Genomic DNA, 7,611 nt, shown 5'->3' with positions numbered 1-7,611 from the left:
CTGTCTTATGATCAGAGCCACTGTCTGTGTGTGGCCCTGAGTCTAATCAGAACACAAAAACAATTGCTCTTAACTTCTGCTGTTGGTTACACTCAAGTCTTGTGTCCTATTATAAAAAAACACCTTGGTCACACCCCTGGGGGTGGGGAGGTACCATTAACGTCAGCATTAGAGTGTAAACAACTGTTTACCGTGCTTGATTCTATTACTGTTTAAAGTAAATAACTAAAATTGATCACGAAGTAAAGATAGAAAGCTGTATCTAAAATTTAGTTAATAGTCACAAAATCTCCTTCTGACACGAAAAGCGTGTTCAAGCTAATCACACAGGTGTTTAATGGGGTTGAGGTCAGGACTGCTGGCAGGCCATTCCATCCTCTCCACATATTCTGGAAGTATGTCTCTGATAAACCACACTCGGTGGGGGTGAGCATTATCGTCTTGGAGGATGGAGTTTGGTCCTAGACTGTGGAGATATGGGATTGCCACTGGTTGCATTATATCATCTTAATTACTGTCTCAATTAAATCTGAATGAGCTGCAGCCCACGCAGAGTTCATTTGTAGGTTAGTAATGTCACTGCAGTGTCGTAGGCTTTCCCATTTTGTAGGTTTCTTCTGATGCAGCCCACAATTGCGGCTCACAAAACCCCCAAAATGTATACTGAATTTAATACTACATGGCAGACAAAATCCCAAGACTCATTGCGCCCTTGGCAAACCAAACAGGGAAAAAAAAACATTTTGGGGGGTTTATTTTTACCACACTTTAAAAATGTATCACGGACTAGAGAATTTGTTTTTAAACACGTGTTAGCAGGTTAGCTGATGAAATTTTTTTGCTGCAATGACATGTTAAAAAAAATGCAATTACAAAAACTGATACTGGAGCTAAACCCAAATTGCAGTTATTATTATTATTTATTTATTTATTTACATGTAACATTGAATTTTGGAAAGTTACAACTCGCATGAAACAAAAAACAACTTGTGAATACATGTTGCAACTGAAGTTATGTAATATAAAACATAATGGTAACAAGGTAACGTATGGTCACAAACATATGTCATTCGAAGACTAGACTGTTTCATTTAACAGCCATTTTATGTAGGCTAACTGGACTGAGAAGGGTGTGGCCTCCAGGATCCATAGTCTATGTTGTTTGCAACCCCTGAATTGAGATAAGGCTGATGTCTTTCTGCACTGAAATTGGCAATCAGGCACTTGACTGGCAGCACCTGGGGGTGCCAGAAGCTAAAAACAAGTGTCAGTATCAACAACAGAATAAGCTGTTTGGCAGAGAAGATTTGGCAAATGTTTTATGTGTGCAACCCACATGCTCAGTTCTACTGTTCATCCCACAAACGCATGTTCCTTTCAAACGTATCACCATTTAAAAGGATAACTAACAGGATTTCCAACACTATATGATGTATTGCCAAGAAGCTTTATTACAACAAAGAAATAATCTACCAAACACTAATTTCCTTACTTTTTGTTCTAAGTTTACATATAAACTGACATATTATTGCCTGATATAACTTCCTCGCATCAATCGGCTTTTTAGACATTTTTGCTTGTTTGATCATTTTACACATAGTTATTGCTTTCACACCCTGTTTGGTTAGGGTTTGGCTTTTTAAGCAGTGTTGTTTAAGTAGTAAGTTGACAAAAAACACTTAGCCAACACACAAGAAGGTCACATCAAAACTGCACAAGTTAACATAATTTATGCTGATCTACATGAAAACAATTTATTGATTTTATTATTACTTTATTACCTTGAGCCTTTGCCATGTGAACATGCATAATAGTTATTGTTTTTATGTTTATGGGATAGCTCTTAAAGGCACAGTGTGTACGATTTGTTGTTTTCAGTAACATCTAGTGGTTGAGTGGTTGAATCATCCTCCCAGGTCCTCCCCCCCCCCCCCCCCCCCCCTTCCCAACGCAAAGGAGTTGCTACGGTGTCTCTCAGGTGTCAAAAACCTTTGAAAATTCCAATTGTGATGTCTACCAGCAGCTTCAGGGCTAGTGATGTTTCAAGTGGTAAGATTATGAGCTTTAATAAGTAAAATGATCCCAGCTACAATGACAGACAACAAATATTACATTAAAAGTATTACAACTAAAACCGTTTTTGATGCCGCCACCGCAGTTTGTCCTTCATGAGCCTTTGTAGACAAGACGGCGGTTCAAGATGGCGGCTGCCTGTGTGGCGACCATGGAGATATAAACAGCTTTTTATAAKGTAAAAATAATAAAACAAGGTCTTTGTCTGCAATGATTAGACATGTTTTTTTTTTATTATTGTCATTGGTGATTATCTCAATTTCGGCTAAAAGACTTGACAAAATCCTACACACTGTACCTTTAAGCTTTAAAACATTTAATTAAAATAAATAATAGACTGGTTTCTGTAGCTTGGAATAAACTTAAAATGTTCACCTAAAATATTATCTTTAAACTGCCTTTTTGTAATATGTTAAAAAGGGAATGAAATCTCAGCTTCATGCCATGCATTTGCAGAGATCTAATGCACCCCCAACATGTGGACTTGAAAGGACATTTAATGTCTGAAATGATCTAAGTATGGCACGCAACTGTAAAAACTAAAGCATGTGAAACAGAAGAAGCATATTGTTGAGAACAAGAACAGAACAGATGTGATTAGATGCACCACGGCAGTTGGGTTTCAGTCAGCCTTAGAGCGTTTGGCGTTTCTGAGTCATGCATATAAAAAGATGAAAGAAACTCCATTCACAATTTTTTTCAGTAACCATCAATCAAATTCATCTGCAACTCCTTTTTGCCTTAGGACATACCTCTACGAAGTCAGTCACATGCCGAATATCTGCATAAATATGCAAATACAGTCTTTTTTGYCATTAGAAAGGGGAATGGGAAGCAAAAGGATAAATTTTTCATATGCAAAGTGATACTGAGGGTTCTTAAAYATAACAAAAAAGATCATAGAAAGGTGGTGCATTAGACAAATATAAATATTGTCCTCCCATGAAGGTTTTAAAGGATATTTTGACATTTGTTGTTTCAAAGCTTTAAATTTGAAACAACCTATAATAGTTTAATATATTTGCAATTTTGTAGTATTTAAATTAGTTTATGTAATTGTTTTTTTTTTTTTTTTTGGAGGATTTGTAAGGGATGCATCAAAATGAAAATTTCATCCGAAATCTATATCCGATATAATTATTGCTATTATGGTCGATAACCGATTTTTACCGATATTACACAAATACACAAATTATATTATACATACACGCACAAACACACTTGGGTCCATTTTTGACACCGTAAATAAAAGACCAGACCTCTGACATGGCTTTTTACTTCAGTTATTCCTGTGCAGCGTCAATATCACTATCATGATCAAAATGATGCCGCTCAACCAAACATTTCCCCTCCCAAAACAGAAACACAAACCTAAAAAGTGGGAAGTCAATATCAGATGTTAATATCAACCCAGTTTTACATCTCGGACTRATACTGATATTCTAAAAAAAATACCAACATCGGCCGATACGACATTAATGCCGATATGTTGTGCATCCCTAGTCGTTAGGTGGTGTTTGTGGATGGCCTGGCTAACTCTCCAAGAGGCAGCTGTGATTTTTCCTTGTTAGCTTTGTTAGCGTGCTGCAAAAACAGCAGGAGGACAAATTCTTAGATGAACTCCAGCTGAGGCTATAGGGTTGATACTGGGTTTGGGGGTGGGATGCATGACTTGCGCCATTGTTGAGAGGTCGCCTACTCACCATCCCCTATTCCTATCTCTAAATCAAACTCATTATGCTTTAGGATATTAGTTAGATCATTTTTTTTACTTCTGCCCAAAGGTAGCCTCTATTGCCTACAATGCGATCTTATTATTTTTTACTGTGCCATTAGTGACATACCATTTACTTTTCTTTAGTTTCTACAATCAGTGTTGAAGTAAAACATTCCAACAAATATGTGATATATTGTATTCTTCATTGAAAAATCTGCATGTAACTTAAAAAATACATTTGTTTTCATTAAAAGAAAGGTGGTTTGTGAGAACTTGCCTAAGCATGTTTAATGRAGGACTTCCTTCTTGAATGGCCAGTGCTTGTTCTAAACAACCACTCCTCTCACTGTTAACTTTGTCACACGATAATTTCAATATCTGTTGCGTGTGGGAAATAATAGTGTCAGAAAGCACTGTGAGCAGTGAAACGATTCAATTTCAGTCTATCGTTAACCTGGAAAAGAAAAGTGGTTGACATGGAGAAAACATTTGTCACAAAGATATCAAGTTGCACCCGTGTCATGTTCACATGTCAAAACCATGTTCTACATTTAACAAGCACTGTGTTTTAGGCCCAGATAATAGGTTCATAAGGTTTTATAGTGGGCATAAAAAATACTGATATTTCCTCTTTTGCCCAGATTGAAATGTCAATGGTTATGAGGATTGTTTGGAAATAAAGCATAAATGAGGGGGATGTTTATTGCAAATGTTTTAAAGAAAATGAAACACGCTGGCTCTAATACACAATACATATGAATATAACCAACAATGATGTAAACGCATTAATGATTAAGCATCTTAAAATATATTCACAACATATGACAGGAGGTTAAGTCAGTGCTTTGAGAAACAGACAGTTGCACAATAGTAAATAAGGAAAGCATGTTCAAACCAGGAAAGGAAAATCTAGATCTGTTATCATTCAGGCATGTGAATAGCTCTTGATTCAACAACAACAAAATTACAAAACATATTCAGAACAGACAGTTCAAGTCATGTTTTTTTTTAAAAAAGCATCCTTAAAGAAATGTAAATAATCTGCCATTTTTTTAGACTGAGATCATCTTGTGTTGAGAAAGAATGGATTTGTTTTGATCCAATCTTGAAAATATTTTGCACAATCTCATGAAGTATATGTCAAACTCACACTGGCACTAATATGACCACATCTAACTTCAGCTTAATAGGTCCAAATTTCATTGAGTTATAGCTATTTTTGTTAGTTAATGTCATTTAACTGTGATGGCTAATATCTCAAATGGCTCTAAAAGTTAATAAGTTGTGAATGTACATCCACATGCTGAAAGTTTAATTTAAATTATCCAGTTTTTCAAGAGATATTTTGCTAACAGACAGACAGAGTTTACTCAGACTAAAGGTTGCAAAACATAATGACTGTCGATCTTGCAACCCAGGTTTGGGGGTTATTGCAGGTTGTTGTAAACACGTCATCTTACCTTTTTTCTGACGTGCTGACTGACAATTAGTTTTATTGCTCAGACTTTTGAAGAAGGCAGGGAAAATGTGGAAATGGTGACATTCCCACTATGGAAACTTCCAAGTTCTGCAATTTAGTTGCTTGTGAAATTGTCCTCAACARAACCCCCCTTTGTTCATGTTTTTGCCACAATAAGTAAAAGGAAACAAAAATGATCTCAGTTCTTGTGGGGTTTTCAACAAGTTTAATGTAAGGCTAAAATCTGAACAAAAATCATACACATTCTGTTAGTGCTTAGAATGTGTTAGACTGGTCTCAGCTATCACCACATCAAACTTTAGGTCAGTGTTTGTCAATTTGTCTGAGTTATAGCCATGTTTGTGTGTTTTAAGATCAGTTAGCTTTGACAACCATTTTGTTCAATAAATAGTAGGTTTTGCTTTATTTTGGCTAGTCTTGAATTAAAGTCATTCTGATTGATTTTTGGTTTTCAAGCTCCTATTTAGTGTTAGTTTTGTTGTGTATTGCAATTTTTTTAGTTCTTATTTATTTTGGGAGATTCCATTTTTTAAAATTGTTTTATTTCCCCCACCGCCCCGCTTTAATGATTGCCTTTTTGGTTTCCACCTGTCTTACCAGCCTACTTTTGTTTGTGTGGTCTTTTATTACCCTTCCTCTTTGTCAGTCCATCTGTTCATCCCGTCCGCCTCAAGAGATGTGTTTTGAACCGATGAAACATTTTTCTGTACTATGGAGTTCTTGTATCACCTTCCAGCATTCTGCAGCACTTACAGTTTAAACAAGTTTGATAAAGTCTTTGTTCTTCCAGCCTGCTGTCTTCAACATGTTATGAAATGATCCCCTCAGCAAAAATGTGACTTTTTCCAATACTTCTGAATGTGCATGGATGATCTTGAAAGATAAATCAATAAAAATTATACCAAAAGCACACAAAAGTGTTTTTTTTATGATAGACGSTAAATGGCAAATCATAGTACATCCATATATTGTCTTTCCCTGCTTTTCTGATCCTGTTCAGGGGAAGCTGGTACCTGTCTCCTTCAGTCTGTGGGGTACACCCATGACAGGTCAAAAGTCCATCATAAGACAAACAACCATTCATACTCTCACTCATGCCTATAGGGACAATTTAGAATTGTACTGTGGTAGAGCACCTGAAGAAAACCCACACATTCACAGGGAGAACATACAAACTTCACCCAGAAAGGCCCCCGGCTAGGACGTGATCCTGTGACCTCTTTGCTGAGAGCTGATATTTCTAACCACTGTGCTGCTTCAGAAAATTGGAGTTTATACAGAATATAAAATTACACATGAATCACTAACCCTACAGTACATTATATTTTCAAGGACAGCTTGACAAATAGGCTACATACAGATCAAAAAGCTTTAAAAAGACAAAATGTAGCCCATTTTCGATATGTAGCCCATTTTTACAAAAAAGCTACATTTAGATCAAAGAGCTGTAAAAGAATAAATGTGAAACCAAAAGCAAATTTCTTATTAAAAACTAATAAAAATGCACTTTTAGAACACAAAAACCCCATAAAACTCAGTTTATTGATGCCATTGATCACATGATGGCCTGGTGACTGTGGATACAACTTCTGTCTTGTATTTTCCTGTCATCAGATCTGATAGTTCCTTCTGTTGGTGTTCCAAGGAATTTACTGTTGGCAAACGAAGTCAAAAAAAGTATCCAGGAAAGTAAAATATTTTTTTTCTTTCTTTATTTCCTTTTATTCTTCCTGGAATAAAATGATTATCTATAAAAACATGGAACAGGATTTGCAGGACAAACTGTTTTCCACTGTATGTGTGTGTTCATTGTCAGGTTTCCTAACTGATTAATTCAATTATTCATATTTTTTCATATTGCTTTTCAGACCTTTTTTTAGTGTCTTAACAGTGTATTATAATTATATTCATTAAGCTTTGTGCTTCTGCATATTTAGTTTGTCAGTTCTCTCAACCAAAGATTGTTTGTGTTCCTAAATGCACATTTGTGTGCTATAAGCTTAAACCCTGCCTAATGTTGTTGGTGCTGAGGCTGTTATAGCTGTTAATAATAAAATGTGTCAATATCAGGCTGCCTGACCAGCACGTCAAAGGTTTATTCAACTCTCAGCACACTGCTACATTCAACAATGTCATTTTCTTGGTCTATGCTCAGCACACATATATTTGCAATATGGACCTTATTTGGTAAAAAAAACAAACAAAAAAAAAAAAAACAAACAAACAGATGGTGTCATGTAAAAGTGTGTTTTTAATATTAGCTAATTAGTGATGGGCGGTATGGACTAAAAAATGTATCACGATCATTTCTAGGTTTTATCACAGTGACGATATATATATA

The sequence above is a fragment of the Austrofundulus limnaeus genome, unplaced genomic scaffold (genome assembly GCF_001266775.1).
Source record: "Austrofundulus limnaeus strain Quisiro unplaced genomic scaffold, Austrofundulus_limnaeus-1.0 Scaffold71, whole genome shotgun sequence".
Classification (NCBI taxonomy): domain Eukaryota; kingdom Metazoa; phylum Chordata; class Actinopteri; order Cyprinodontiformes; family Rivulidae; genus Austrofundulus; species Austrofundulus limnaeus.
The sequence above is the reverse complement of the archived record's forward strand: the minus strand, read 5'-3'. Positions refer to the sequence as shown.